At 39.8% G+C, this 16,936-nt stretch overlaps 1 pseudogene; it reads left to right on the forward strand.

Annotated features, from left to right (window-relative positions):
- Nucleotides 1-11,783: 11,783 nt before the first annotated feature.
- Nucleotides 11,784-12,726, forward strand: LOC115075255 (annotated as a pseudogene).
- The last annotated feature ends 4,210 nt before the right edge of the window (nt 12,727-16,936 follow it).

Below are 16,936 nucleotides of genomic sequence, written 5' to 3' on the forward strand. Positions count from 1 at the left end.
TCAGCTAGATTTCCTGTCGTGAAACGTTTTATTCAGAGCGGCTGAATCTATCTTCCTATAAGTTTAGAACCAGATGACCTCGATCATCACAAGCTTAAATTTTTGCAAGTCACTATTTCTTTGAGTCCCGAATAACACCATCAGCCCCTTCCACTGCTGCAGAATTCTGCGGCAAGAATCATAACAGGCACACACAAACATGACCATATAAGACCAGTCTTATTTAAATTACATTGGCTGCCAATACAGTTCAGGATATCATATAACGCACTGATCTTACTCCACTTCACAATATACAATAGTGATGAGTCATTGGTAGGTACTGGATTACACCTGTACACCCCTTCTAGAATCCTCCGATCAGCAAAGGTTTGCTGTCTGTCAATACTATTCAACAGGCTCATGTGGGAGGGAAAGGTCAAGATCAGTAGCTGGACCTATATTAGAGAATAAAATGCCAGAAACTCTGAGGCTTGTAACAGGCAAAATATGTTTCAAAAAAAGGGCTCAAAACCTGGATGTTCCAGTAGGCAGTTAGTGAGCTGCTACAAAAGCTTAATCGAGAATTGCAGTCTGAGAGCCTTGCATAATTTTGCTTCATGCAGTATACTTGTTTTAAGTATGAGTGCTATGCTGGTGTTTTATGTTGATTATATTAGTGGTGTATTTTATATTTACTAATTTCATTTATTTGTTGTTTCTCTTCATTCATTTTATTTTATGACTGTTAAATAGTTAATCACTTTGGTGGTTGAAAGCAGTATGGAAGACATTTTTTAAATAAAAAACAAGTAAATAAATATTCACTAGGTAGATTTAGTTGTACCAAAAATGGGCCATCTTAGGGATGGTGTTGGATTGACTGAGGGGAAATACATGAGTAGATTTAATTTTCAAACGTGTATATTTTCAAATGTGCAGTAGAAATAGGAGCAGCAAGGTCTATGGTAATTGTGGACCTGCAAAGAGAAACTATCCTTAGAATTTCAATCTACATGTGCTACTGAAAATTGCCCCTATAATTATCAACTGCACAAGTTAGGTGACTTGCTTCCACACATGCCTAGGAGGCAATGTGGCACCAAGAGTGGTATGAATAGCTCAAGAAGCCATGACAATGTAAAGCAGAATCAACAGGGCATAAACAGATGAAGGATCTGTGAGAGGGACAAAGCATCAAAATACAATGGTGAGAACATTCCAAGGAACCATTAAAGAACATAAGAAATTGCCATACTGGGTCAGACCAAGGGTCCATCAAGCCCAGCATCCTGTTTGCAACAGTGGCCAATCCAGGCCATAAGAACCTGGCAAGTACCCAAAAACTAAGTCTATTCCATGTAACCATTGCTAATGGCAGTGGCTATTCTCTAAGTGAACTTAATAGCAGGTAATGGACTTCTCCGAGAACTTATCCAAACCTTTTTAAACACAGCTATACTAACTGCACTAACCACATCCTCTGGCAACAAATTCCAAAGTTTAATTGTGCATTGAGTAAAAAGGAACTTTCTCTGTTTAGTTTTAAATGTGCCCCATGCTAACTTCATGGAGTGCCCCCTAGTCTTTCTACTATCCGAAAGAGTAAAAAACCAGTTTACATCTACCCGTTCTAGACCTCTCATGATTTTAAACACCTCTATCATATCCCCCCTCAGCCATCTCTTCTCCAAGCTGAAAAGTCCTAACCTCTTCAGCCTTTCCTCATAGGGGAGCTGTTCCATTCCCCTTATCATTTTGGTTGCCCTTCTCTGTACCTTCTCCATCACAATTATACCTTTTTTCAGATGCGGTGACCAAAATTGTGCACAGTATTCAAGGTGCGGTCTCACCATGGAGCGATACAGAGGCATTATGACATTTTCCATTTTATTCACCATTCCCTTTCTATTAATTCCCAACATTCTATTTGCTTTTTTGACTGCTGCAGCACACTGAGCCGATGATTTCAATGTGTTATCCACTATGACGCCTAGATCTCTTTCTTGGGTAGTAGCACCTAATATGGAACCTAACATTGTGTAACTATAGCATGGGTTATTTTTCCCTATATGCATCACCTTGCACTTGCAAAGGGCATCAACAACTGTGGCATTAACATCCCATGGTACAGAGAGAGGTCAAAGCAGTTCTAAACGTAGCATAAATACCTCAACAATGGCATGAAAGCCCTGAGGCACTGATAGAGAGAAATCCCAAGGCACCAAATTGAGCAAATGTGGAATATGAACATTTCATGGCACTAGCGAGACAAAGGGTACCAACAACAGTGGCATAAAGATCCCAAGGCAGCCTGAGAGGGGCAAAGCAGCATCATCAGAGGCAGGAAAACACTCAGCACTTATAGAGGGATAGATAAGCACCAGCTGTGGCATCAACACTCCAAGATACTAAACAAGGGGCAACGGGTTTCTCCCACAGAGGGATGAAGATCCCAAAGCACCACAAGAGAGGCAAACATCATGTAGCTACAGAAAACTTTGGAAAAAGTTCAGATTGGTTCTGAGAAGGAAATCTTTCCATAGACCTGGGTAAAGGAGGAAAGACTTGTTGAAAGGAACAGTCTATTGGTCCAACCACTCCTGCAGCTCACCTCTACTATCTCTTAATCCCTCAGAGATCCCCTGTGCTTGTCCAATGCTTTCTTGGATTCAGATTCTGTCCTTGTCTCTATCACCTCCATGGGGAATCTGTTCCATGCATACATCTACCTATCTGTAATGAAATTCTTCCTTAGATTATTCCTTAGTCTACCCCCTTTCACCCTCATCCTATGATCTCTCATTCCAAAGTCCCCTTTGACTGAAAGAAGCCCACAAACATGTTGTGATATATCCAGCACCAAGCCAGGGAAAATAGAAGCAAAATTTTCTTTAGTGACTGGGTCCAAACATACAAAACATGATCCCCGGACCCCAGAGAATCAGAGTCATTCTAATGTACCATGATATCTGACCCAATTCTTGCTGAATTACAACTGCTCAAATATATGCTTAAAGTGAATATGGAGACAACCTGTGCTATTAAATTAGAACTCTCTGATTTGACTTAACATAAGAAGTTGCCAACTGAGTCAGACCAAGGGTCCATCAAGCACAGCATCCTGTTTCCAACAGTGGCCAATCCAGGTTATAAGTACCTGTCAAGTACCCAAACGTTAAAAAGATCCCATGCTACTAATGTCAGTAATAACCAGTGGCTATTCCCTAGGGGGGTTATTTTCTAAAGCTATCACAAATGTGCGATAGCTAGATAGCTAGCGCACGCGTGCGTTTGCTAGCTCAGGGTGGAGTCAGCCTCAGAAGAAGAAGAGTTGGGAGGCACCGGGGCCGACGTGACGAAGACTGCGCCGACAGCGAAAAGTAAGCTGCCTTATCGCTGCCAGTTTCGCACCAATAACTACTCCTTTTATGGTGTAGTTATTCGGCGTGACGCCAGCAGCGATTGCACCGCGGAGGTGCAATTGCTGCCGGCTAGTGCAGGACCGCCCCCCGTTTCGCCCTCCCAGCCCCTGTTAGCACACGATTCACTATGCCTTGCGGCGTTAGTGAATCCAGCCCTAAGTCAACTTGAGTAATAGCAGTTTATGGACTTGACCTTCAGGAACTTATCTAATCTTTTTTAAACCTAGCAGAAATAATTGCCCTAACCAAATCCTCTGGCAATGAATTCCAGAGTTTAAATATGCATTGAGTGAAACATAATTTTCTCCAATTTGTTTTAAATATGCTACTTACTATTTTCCTGGCATGCCCCCTAGTCCTTATATTATCTGGAATAGTAAATAACCAAATCACATTTACCCATTCTAGTCCTCTCATGATTTTATAGACTTCTATCATATCTCCCTCAACCATCTCTTCTCAAAGCTGATGAGCCCTAACCACTTTATCCTTTCATCATAGGGGAGCCGTTCCATCCCCTTTAGCATTTTGGTTACCCTTCTCTGTACCCTCTCCAATGCACCTATATCTCTTTTGAGATACAGCAAACAGAATTTCACACAGTACTCAAGGTATGGACTCACCAAGGAGCGATACAAAGCCATTATGACATTCTCCATTTTATTCACCATTTCTTTGCTAAGAATTCCTAGCATTCTGTTTGATGTTTTGACTGCTGCAGCACACTGAGCTGATGATTTCAAAGTATTATCCACTGTGGTTCCTAGATCTTTTTCCTGGGTGGTAGCTCCTAATAAGAAATCTAAAATTGTGTAAATTCAGCAAGGGTTATTTTTCCCTATATTTATTTATTTAAGAATTTTCTATATCGATATTAATGGCGACATCATATTGGTTTACAGCGCAGCTACAGAATGGAAATTACAATAAACAGGTAAAAAGGGAGGGATTACATAAGAAATAGCAATGAACGAGAGAGTACAAACGCAATGGGCTGCTTGGAGGCAAGTGCAGACCAGTAAACAGCAAATACAAATGTAACATAACTTGGTACATAGTTTCAGTTAATTGCTGGAGTAGCAGGGGAGAGGAGGAAGCAGTGGGGCTATTGAGGGTAAGCTTGTTTGAAGAGCCAAGTCTTTAGGTTAGATCTGAATTTCGTAGTGCATGGCTCAAGCCTGAGATTGGTAGGTAATGAGTTCCAATGCGTAGGCCCAGCAATGGAGAGGGCTCGATCCTCGTGGATATAAGGTGTGCCTTACATTAAATTTCATCTGCCATTTGGAAGCCCAGTCTTTAATCTGCAATTTGGATGCCCAATCTTCCAGTCTCACAAAGTCCTCCTGCAATTTATCCCAAGCTGCATGTGATTTAACTACTCTGAATAAGACAGTACTAGAATTATCTCCCTCTAACTTGCTTATTATTTGAGACACACACATACACTAAAGAATATAGCCCACTATTTCACCTCTCCCAAACTTTTTAAAGATTTTCCAAATCAATACTTTCCGATCCTCTTCAGCTACCAGCAAAATGATCATCTCCTCTCAATGCTTCCACTGGATTCCAGCATTGGGGCTTCCAACCACATTTAAAAGCCTTGGAACATAGAGTTGGCATGTGTGAGGATGCCATTTCTGAGCTGCATGCAGCTTCTGTCAAGATGGCTTCCATGCAATGTGAAATAGAATATCTCTCTAATCGAAACATGAGAAATAACCTCAGAATCCTAGGTGTACCCAAAGGTAAAGAAAATACTGATATTCTTACCTTCCTATTGCATCTAATCCTGGCAAGTATACACCTCTCCTTTGAACTACCGCTTGAGATTGAGCATGCAAACTTCATCTCATCAAGGGCTCTGATGCACTCCACTTAACCTCATCCTATTATATTGAAAGTACTCTATTGTCCACAGGCCCTCATAATTTTTTTCAGGGGCTAAAGGGAAGTAACTGTTATGTGATGTGGTGCATCTGGTTTTACAACATCTAAAATGAAAAGAACTGCACATTGCAAAACGTTGTTTTTGTTCCTTCGTCAGCGATTTAAAAAATTGGCACTAAGTATGGATTACTACATCAGTCAGGATGAGGGTTACACATAACAATGCCATGAAGTTTTATGATTCTCCAGGGGAACTGTTGAAATATTTAGATTCAATGAAGGTTTCTTCACCAATGGACACCTAATTGTCTTCTCTTGTGGCGGCTGTCTATCTCTTCTTGGATCCCCGGGACATTTATCAAATTGATTGACCCAATGATCATGATGTTTCTCTTATTTTCTGCTTATTGTTCACTGTTACCTCTTCAGCCATTGTTTTCATTTTGGATAATATTCACAACTGTTTATAATATCCTGTCTGAGCAATGGGGTTTTGAGCTGCCAGATCTTTGACTCATGCTCCCTAACTCTTAGGGATTTTGGTGAAGTATGCTTCTTTTTTTCTATACTGTTTTCATTGCTTTTTGGAAATTTTTGTTCCCCTTTACATATGACTCTTGGTTAAGATACATTTCTGTTTTTTTATTATATCTTTATTGTGAATTACAAATATTAATTTGTAATATTTCAGTCATGAGCCTTTTATTGGTCTTGTAACATACTTTCTCTTTTAATTATTTTAGCTGTTGGCCATTGAACTTACCATTTTCTCCCTTAACGTTAATGGTATCAAATGGAATCACTGTATCAAATAGAAAAGGGTTCTTTCTTATCTTAAATCACTATACCCAGATTTGTTTTTATTTTACAGGGAGCGTCTTAAATTTAAGAGGGTTTGGATGGGGTATGTTCTTTTTTGCCTCAGCATCATATAAGAAAATAGATGTCACTATCGTGGTACGCAAATCATTAATGAAGAAGAAGATGATCCAGAAGGCAGGTGGATTGCTGCTATTTATTTTTATTTATTTATTTAAAATGTTTTTTATACTGTCTTAAGTTAGGTACCATCATAATGGTTTACAAAAAGGCAAGAATATTAATAATGGAACAGATTATTTATAAATTCTATCACTACACATGTGCCAAGACTATACGGTAACAAATGTTGTTATAAAAAACTCATAATTGGATGTGTTATGTTATGTCCATTTATTTTGTAGCGGTATTAAAATAGAGAATCTATCTCATCTTATTCTAGTAAATTAAGATTAAAAAAAAATAATAGGATATGTACCTGTGTTGGTTTGGGTAGTGTGTTTAGGGTGTGCTGCCAATTATATTAGTGCATATCAAGGCACTGTGCCAGTGGGCAGCCAGTAGGCACTAGGCAGTGACATTAAATCCATAATGTCAGGGAAAGCTAGATGTGGTCAAGTGATTGGGACTAGTGTCATGCAGATGAGCATTTGGTGGTGATATTGTATTATTTGCAAACAAAATATAAAAATGATTATTCACAGTTTATAGAAAAGAAGGTTAAATATTAAAGTATGATAATCCACATTTAGGTAAATACCACATACTCTGTGTGGAGTCCATATGGAATTCAGAGGTTGATTTAGCTGCACACATTCTTTATAATTGTTTACCAGAAAATCTAAAGTATGATGGAACTTCCTTAGGGTAAGAAGCTGCAGGATAGGATCCCTGGGGTTTGTATAAATGTATATTAAAGAATCAAGAATCTAAGAACGACTTAGTATCAATGAAGTAAGGATCCATTCGCCAATAAATGGGTATGTTTAATCTATTTTATGATTATAAGTACTCACAGTATTACTATTAATCCTCTGCCACCCCAAAAAAGGTGAAAGTATTTTAAGCTGTGTGAATGGATTTATTGAAACACTTTGCATATTTATAAAAGAGGCTGATTGCACTTTTTGACTTACTGGTTTATTGAGGCATTAGCTTTCAAAGACAAAAATCTTCAGAGAAAGTTGATTTCTGTTCTCAAAAGCAAATGCCTCAGTTTATCAGCGGGTCTGTAGGATGCCACCAGCCTTTTTGTTGTAATTGCTGATAGAATCTAACAGCTGTCTCTCTTACAATGTTTGTTTATGCATTTAATTTTGAATTTCTGCCTAAGTATTTTAGAATCTTTTACTATGGAAGAGAAATGGATGAGAGGATGGACATTTGAATATTGGACATTAGGGGGAAGGGGAATAAGTCACAGACAGTTGGTATCTCCTACAGACTCTTCCTATCCAAGAGCAGAATAAACTGAAATTCCTTGATCTTACAGGAAAACCGTTCATGCTTGGAGAAAAACAACACTGCATGATGGAACGAGCCAGAAACTGACTGTGATAAGGGAACAAGCTAATCCATGAAGGGAGGAAGATTTCTGGATCTCCTGAAGAAGAGTCACCTGTCTCAGCAGGTAAGATCCCCAAAGAGACTGGAAGCAGTTTGGGATCAGGAGCCATGAAGGAAAGAAAAGATTGTAACAAAGATAATATTGGTGACTGAAACATTAAGGGGCAGATTTTAAAAGTCCTACGCACATAAATCCAGCTGGATTTATGAGTGCGCAACTTGTGTCTGCCCAAGGCAGGCATAACTTGTAAGTTAATTTTTTAGGTGGGGTTTAGCTTAGAGCTGGGGGGCGGGAGAGTTAAGGGAAGGGAAGATGGTGTGAGGGGTAGGGAAGTTTCCTCCGAGGCCCCTCCTATTTCGGAGCGGCCTGGGAGGTCATGGAGGAAGGCAGCGCGGCTCAGCGTGCTCAAGGTGCACAATTGTGCACCCTCTTGCGCGCGCCAACCCCGGATTTTATAACATGCGCGCGGCTTACAGGTAGTGCGCACAAATGTACACCACGCTCGTTGGTTTTAAAATCCGGCCTTAACTGAGATCAGGTCTAAAGCAGAAAAGGCAAGAAAGAAAATCAAATATTACATTGAAAAAATGCCAACTTTTAATCTTATGCACAAAAGGTTCAATTCACGCGGTCTTTAATATCGCAGGAGCAACGTTGGAGCAAATTGGTGGAATTTGAATGTGAAGCTTACTTAGCGCCACTTAAACGGCAAAAATTGTTAACATGAAAAGTAAAAACAGTGTTGGTGAGATACCAGGTCTTTAAATACAACAGGGAGGTTCCAATGGTTCTAAAAAATGTTTTAAAGGGTGAGAATTGCGAGACAGAATCATATAAAAGTTGGATATCGTGGATAGTGATGACAGCGGTTCATAAAAGTAGACACAGACAAATAAGATACAGATACAATATATAGTTGCAGATGCAAAGAAGATCAAGGGTGCCCTTATTGGAATGGCAAAGAATATATAGAAGTGTTGTGAGAGGTAGATCATTGATTCAACAACATATAAATTCCCCTGGATAAGCCGGAAGGTGAAACGAGGGCCCGGTTGGGATAACTAGAACTGTTAATAATAACATCAGTGTTAAGCATTTTGTGATTACCCAGAGTTGTCAAATAGAAATATTGGTACCATGTATTTTTACTGAAATTTGCTAATATAAAGTTGAGTTATATCAAGTTGTATAAAATTACATTAATGTTTATCACTATAGTATTTAAAGCAAATATGATGTAATTTCTATTTTGAAAATTTTGCACAAAGTGAGGATGGTGTGGTTGAGTATGAATGAATGTTGATTTTAGTGAGGTAGAGATGAGATATGTGTCATTTTATGAAAGTCTGAATTTGTGATATTTGTTGATATAAAAATCCAATAAAGGAAATATCAGAGAGAACATAATTGTGCCTTTACTCCACTCTGAAATGAGTGTTTATGGTTGTTATTAATTAATAGGCACAAGAAGAGAGAGTAGTATTTCCTAATATTAGGATTGCTATATATATATATATATATATATCATGCCACACCTCCTTCATGGATAGATTGTAGCCTGATATAACTATATCTCAGTCATCTCCGTGTCAAACACTATATCTACATCTCACCTCTTCTATAACTACCTCTAGTTTCAGGACTTTATTTCCCATACTATGAGCATTAGTGTATATGAATGTCCAGATATTGCCCTTTTTTTTCCAATTTTCCCTTTTTATACAAGTATTTTTATAATTATTTCTACAATTGGTGAATTTTCCTTATTCTCGATTAATTTCTTGTTAGGAATTGTTTAAAATATGTGAAATACTTCAGTTTTCTCAGATTGAAAATTTGTGTCTACCTCTTATTATGTACCAGATTAAAAGCAAATATCGAGAAGTGAGGAAGGGGGGAGGGGCAGGAACAGATGTTCTGTCCTTTTCTCTAGCTCTGATTTTTCTCTTGTTTTTGCAAACATCTAAGGACAATATTCCCACCAGATCTACATTTTTTTCCTTTGCCTCGTCTAGTGATAAGGACATTTTCTTCAGACAATATTTTAAATATAAAAATTCCTTATTTTGTGGTTATAGAGTTCAGGTTTTCCCAGATGTTTCTTTATATAAAACCTCGAGTTGTCTCAATAGATACTTCTTTCTTTTTGAAATTTCACAAGTTTATATTTGTAGACACAAGCCGTTTGAAAATCTTTTTTTTAGGATAAGACTGCTTGATCTTCCATGGATATATGGTATTGGTTAGTGGGGTAAATATTATAGATGATTATTTATACAAGTATTTTTAATGTTTTATTTAACTTAGGGTTTTGTTCATCCATCCTTGATGATTCTAGTTTAAAGCACTCCTCAGTAAGTTTGCCATTCTGTGTTGAGACACTGCAGACCTTCTTCAACAGATGGACCCCCATCTCTGCTCAGCAATCCTTTAAATATCATTCCACAATCCAGGAATTCAAATGCTCTCATCAACACCATCTACGCAGCCATTCATTTATCACCAAATGCAAGCTTCCCTACGTAGGCCTCTATCCTTGACTGAAATGATAGAGGAGAATATCACTTATGCACCTATCTGCTTTACCTTCTCTCGCAGAGCCATGAAGTCACAATTAATAGGATCTATGATGTACCCAGCAGAATCATTTGTGCCAACATGGATGAGCAGCATCGGATAGTAGTGTTTAGGTTAGTGGATTTTAGGAAATCTCTCTATAATATTTTGGATTTTGTCACCCAGCAGACAACACACTTCCTAGGACAACATGTCTGGTTAACAGATGGATGCACCCATGCTCCTCAGTAGTGAGTCAACAACAACCACTACCCTCAGCCTCCTAGGCACAGGACTTGCTGGACTTGCAGCTTTCGGCTTTGCATGTCTTGGTTTCTCCTCATCAGGGGATGATATCTCCTACTCCACTTCCAGGCCTGCATACCGGTTTTTCAGCTCAAGGGAAATTGGAGCTGTGGTGTAGGGTCTAGTGTCTGTAGAAATCTGGGCCAGCTGTTATCTTGTGGACCAGATTCATTTTCCACTTTGCTTGAGTTCTCCATCTTAGATGCCTAGATAAGTATTTCAATTATTTAGACCTCATTCTGCTGGAAGTTTCTCAGTCTCGCCACATCCTCTTTGTGTTCCACCATCTGTTTCCTGAGGGAATTGATCTACCGATATCTTTCATGCTGAGCAGGTTTCTCACTGTAGATTAGGACATCTTTCTGGATAGAAGTAGGACTGGTTACAACAGTTTAAATTTGTAGACACCCTCCATTCATTTAGGGGTTCCACAAATGAAACAAAAATGGTCTCATTCATTGCATTTTACCAATGTGTTTCAAACAAATGCACATCCTTATTGGATAACATCCAAATCTTTTTCAATATAACCAGTTAGGTTTGTAAGTTATCCAACTGTGTCTGGCCAGATAACTTGCTACTATATTATATTCATAATATAGTCAGTTAAGTTATATTCATAATATTATATTATATTCATTATATTCAGTTAAGTGGCATCAAATTGAAACTTAAAAAAAATATAACTTTCAGGCCTTTATGCATGAGCCACCTGCTCACCACCACAGAAAACACTAAAATATATTTTCATCCATATTACTCAATCTCCCCACCCAACAAATGGCTTTTTGTCTATACATTTAGGATGTACTCCTTCCTCTGTCTCATCCTCTATTCTATACACCAGATCCTACCCCCAATCCCAAAAACTCCAGCCTGGAGTGCGCTAGTCTCTTACTCGCTCATGGCCACTTCCAGCAACACTGGAAGCACAGGTAAAGAATGTTGCTGTTACAGCTCATTAAACCTTTTGAAAATTGACTCTGCTATTTCCAAATCTACTAGTAATATTGCTGTAGTCCTGGACATTTTTGGCAGACAAGTTTAGTTTTCTGAGCTGCTGCCAATCTACTGGTAATGTTTTTGCTGCAAGGGAGTATGGAAGGAAGCTAGTCTGGATTAAATATACTGCTCATATGTGATTTTAATATGTTAAACCTATTTTTCTGATTGCTTTCACCTCTTGTAATTTTCTAATATGCTTAACTGTTTCATTCCTATAGATAAACATTTCTGCCATAATGGAAGGAAAGAACCAGACAATGTCCATCAAATTTTATTTGATGGGATTATCCAGTCATCCACACCTCCAACCCTTATTTTTTGCCATATTCTTCATTATCTACATGCTAGCCTTGCTGGGCAATACTGTGATCTCTACCGTCATTACCACTGACTCTCGCCTTCATACTCCCATGTACTTCTTTCTCATCAACTTGTCCATCTTAGACATCTGTTGCACAACAACTGCTATTCCTAAACTTTTACAGATAATCCTGTCAGAGGAGAAATCTATTTCCTATTCTGGATGCATAGCTCAGTTATGTCTCTTTCTCTCAGCCTTGAGTACAGAGCTCATGCTCTTGACAGTGATGGCGTACGATCGCTATGTTGCAATATGCATCCCGCTGCATTATACAACCATCATGAGCAAGAGGACTTGTGTGCTTCTGGCTGCAGCTGTCTGGCTGATTGGATTCATGAATTCAATGATGCACACTAGTTTAATCCTGAGGTTAAAGTTCTGTGAGCACAACATTCTTAACCACTTCTTCTGTGAAGTCCCACCGGTGTTAAAGGTGGCCTGCTCAGACACTTACATCAATAATGTGATGGTTATAATGGCAGATGTTTCTAATTAGTATGGTTTGCTTCCTTTTAACAGTCATATCTTACACATACATCATCTCAGCCATATTGAAAATCCGATCTGCTGAGAAAAAGATGAAGGCCTTTTCTACCTGTGCATCCCATCTCACAGTTGTTTTATTATTCTATGGAGGTGTAATATACACCTATGTTCGACCTGCTTTTAGCAATGAATTGGACGCAGACAAAGTAATGTCCGCAGTTTATGCTATTATCTCTCCTGTGCTGAATCCTATTATTTACAGTTTAAGAAACAAAGAGGTTATCAATGCTCTCCAAAAATTAGTAGGCAGAAATGTAATTTCACAAAGATAGTAACCATTTAAAACCCTGCACACAGAAAGAAGGGAAGAGGTTGCATATACTTATAAATAGGAGTAGACTAAAGGTTGACTTGCACCTTTGCTCTGTGTCATAGATGACGTTGTTCAAGAAACCATAATTGAATTATAGGGAAGTTTCATCTGTTGAGCTCAATTTTCAGTGGAAATTATATGGTAAATGGATACTTAAGGAGTTAATCAGCTAGACCTCCTGTAGTGAAAAGTTTTTCCCTCAAAGTGGTAGCTAGATTTAGCTGTAACAAAAATGGGCCATCTCAGGGGTGGTGTTGGGTTGACTGAAGGAAGATAAATGAGTTGATTTAATTTTCAAACATGCATGTATATTTTCAAATGTGCAGTAGAAATAGAAGGAACAAGTTCCATGGATGCTTGTGCAGCTGCAAAACTTGTAGATAATTTTCAAAGAAAAATTATCCTCAGACTTTGAATCTAGGTGGCTACTGAAAATTACCCCCTTAATTATCCAGTACACAAGCTAGGGGCCTCATTTTCTAAAGTATCGCAGGCCTGCGATACTTTAGAAGATGAGGGGCGGGGGGCCGAAATGGGGGGCAGGCCTGTGCTAGCCGGCAGCGATCGCACCATTGCGGTGTGATTGCTGCCGGTTTCGCACCCAATAGTGCCACCATAGGAGGTGTAGCTATTGAGAGTGAAATAGGTAGCGAAAAGGCACCTACCTTTTTGCTGTCTTCGGCGTCGGCGCAGAGTCGGCCCCGGTGACGCCCCGACGACTCCTCTTCCGGGGCCGACTCCACCCCGACTCTGCCCCCATCCTGGTATCGCATGCGATAAGGGACTTTTCGCGTGCAAAAGGTCCCTTATCGCGTGCGAGCGGCTTGGAAAATGAGGCCCTAGGTGACATTATTCTGCAGATTGCTAAGAGGCAAAGTGAAATCAAGAGTGGCATGAACAGCACAAGGATCATTGATAGGGACAAATAATCAATATACAATGCTAGAACAGTCCAAGTCACCATTAGAGGGGGAAAGGGCATCATCTTCAGTGGCATTAATACCCCATGTACAGAGAGAGGGTAAAGCAGCACTAACAGTAGTATAAAGACTCAAACAATGGCATGAAAGCCCTAAGACACTAAAAACAGAAAATTGCAAAGTACAAAAATCATTACAAGTGGAACATGAACATCCCAAGGCACTAAAAGAAAGACAAAGGGCACCAACAAGTGTGACATAAAGACCCCAGTTCAACATGAGAGGGGCAAATCAGCACCAACAAAGGCCGGAAAACATAAAGGCACTGACAGAGGGAACGATAAGCACCAGCTGTGGCATCAAAACCCCAAGACTCTCTCCCAAAGCACCATGAGAGAGGCAAACATCATGAGAGAGGCAAACATCATGAACAGTGACCTGAAACCAGAGAAGACTTTGGAGAAAGTTCAGAGTGGTTCTGACAAGCAAATCTGCCTCAGATCTGGGTATAGGAGAAATAACTTATTGAATCACTTAGAAGGCAGAAGATGAACCTAGAACAAAACATAGAAACATGATATCAGACAAGGAACATACTGTCTGTTGGCCTAATCTTTCCTGCTGCTCACTGTACACTCTCTTAACCCCTCAGAGATCCCCTGTGCTTGTCGTTTGCTTTCTTGAATTCAGATACTGTCATCGTCTCTACCACCTCCACTGGGAGGCTGTTCCAAGCATCCACCACCCTTTCCATAAAGAAATACTTCCTTAGATTACTTCTTAGTCTAACCTCTTTCATCTCCATCCCATGACCCCTCATTACAAAGTCCCCTTTGATTTAAATAGGCCCTCCTCCCATGCATGAGAGCTTGGATGTTTTAAATGTCTTTAGCATATCTCCCCTATTCTGCATTTCCTCTAGTGTAGGGGCTACTAACTTTTTTGGGCATGTGGACCCCTTTCTAGCCTCTTACAATTTTGCCTGCAGTTATATACCATATGTTATTGTTATTAATGTAATAAAGAAATAATTACGTGCACACTAGACTCATTTATAGCATATACAACTTATTTCATAATACTTACTGATATAAACTGAATTCATATAATTGCAAAGCACAGCAGTAAATATGCAAGAATGTACTCGTAGTCAATAACTTAATGTAGAGTATTTATAAACAGAAAACAAATCGGAAGCCGATCCAGTTGGCTGTGTAGCAGTAAAGATAACGAAGATCAGATAATAGAAAAAGCTCTTTATTAAAATTTGCCCGACTCTGGTCGAGTTTCGCTCTTTAGTCGAGAGCTACCTCAGGGGCAACTAGAAACAAATATATAAATGGTTAAAAATAAACACACATGAAATAAAATTAATAAAAACATATATGGGTGTACAGACTTCAGAAATCATGCAAATCTTAACATGTATGTGTGTTGACAACATAATGGTATACAGAAATAATGCAGAACAAAACTATGCAGAAAAAAATTCAGGACACACGGTATGTGTACAGATGCCATTGAATACAAACAGCAAATGTGAGAACAGAAATTGCTGGAGAGGATAACTTGGTGTTAGGGTGAACCATGATTCAATTAATCATGCTTAAAATATTAATAAAATGACAGGGAGTAAAGTAATTTTGGATCATACAACAGGAAGTTAAAAATTAAATAAAAAATGATAAAAAATAAAATGGGAATTCAGTCAGTAGGTGTTATGGTTAAGCGGTGTTTGGGTGGATTCTTGGTTACTGTGGCAGATGACCACGCCCATGGGGAGGAGCCCCGTGAAGAGCCACAGTACTGGGCTAGACGCAGGATGCACAAGCACAGTTTAGTTCTTTTATTATACAGCTTGAAGTATGTCACCAGAGGTGGCAGTAGTGAGGTAGTCTGGATGTAGCAGTCTCAGGACGCTCGGCAGAGGGAGCCCTTCTCACGCTGTTGGTATAGGGGAATTCCAGTGTCAGTTTCCCAGCAAGACAGTACTGTGGATGAGAGAGACTGAGAGTTAGATTACTCACTAGATGGTAGCTGTAGGTATGCAATTCCACCAGTGGCGGGCCCTGCCTTAAGTAGCAGGGCTCGATAATGTCATCATTCGGGACCATGGATTAGTTTCTCGCTGCGGCCTCTTTAAAGGCTGGCAAGGTTCACACACACCTAGGAAGAGGCAGGATGCTGGACAGCGGCGTCTCCCATTGGAACACGTGGGAAGACCCATCAGGTGCCGGAGGGGTCCGCAGAGGAGCCAGGAGCACCTGAGGAGGCAACGGAGCTGCGGGAGTGCAGGCGGCTGTCTACCACCGATGGTGAGGAAGGGCCAGGTCTGGGAGCTGTGCGCCGGAGGTGAGTAGGCCCAGTCGCGGGCCTGCCGGTGCCGGGACACGCAACAGCTGACACCCAAGCTTCTCATTTTGTTGATGAGTCTTCTGTGTGAGACTGTATCAAAAGCTTTGCCAAAATCCAAGTAAATTACATCAAGTTCTCTTCCCTGATCCAATTCTCTAGTTACCCAATGAAATAAATTAGATTTGTCATGCTGCTAAATATCCCTTCTAAGTCTTATCTGCCTAACTTACCTAAACGTTCAGTTTAGAACATCTACCACAAAGAGTATTAATGACTTTAAATGTCCATCAGAGCTCTATACGGCTCTGTAAGAACATTTATCTACAGTTCCTCTCCTCCCTGCAATCGGCCTCAGGATCAGCCCCCAACTGAAAAAAAAAGGCAATGAGGCAGGACAATTAATTGTAGTAGAGTTGCAGGCTGACAGAAGAAATGTGAGAAAAAGAGAAGATTTCTTGTTTTTTTTTATTTTTTATTTTAATGAGCAGGTGGTGACCGACTGAGGGAGGGGAGGGCTGGGGGAGAGGAATGCACGTCCTTTCTCTTAATAACCAGATGGTGCCCTACTGGATAGGAGAGGAAAAGCAAGGAATTTTCTTTCTTTCCTGAGGACAATAAGGGAAGTGTGGGTGGGGAGTGAGTGACTGTGAGAGAGAGGAGAACAACTTTTTTATTTTTATTTTTTTAGAAAACCGTTTTCTTAAACAAGCTGTTACCTTCTTAACATGGCACAAACCAGCTGAAAAGATTAGGTAGGGGAAGGACTATATCCTTCCCTTTTCCTTACCCCATCAACACTGTCCCTGGCATGCAGAATGTCAATCAATGCTAGGACAGGGACCCTGTCTTAAAGTGCGGTTACAAAAATGCTTCCTCTACTGTCTTGTCTCTTCT

Source organism: Rhinatrema bivittatum, chromosome 13, assembly GCF_901001135.1.
Source record: "Rhinatrema bivittatum chromosome 13, aRhiBiv1.1, whole genome shotgun sequence".
Classification (NCBI taxonomy): Eukaryota; Metazoa; Chordata; class Amphibia; order Gymnophiona; family Rhinatrematidae; genus Rhinatrema; species Rhinatrema bivittatum.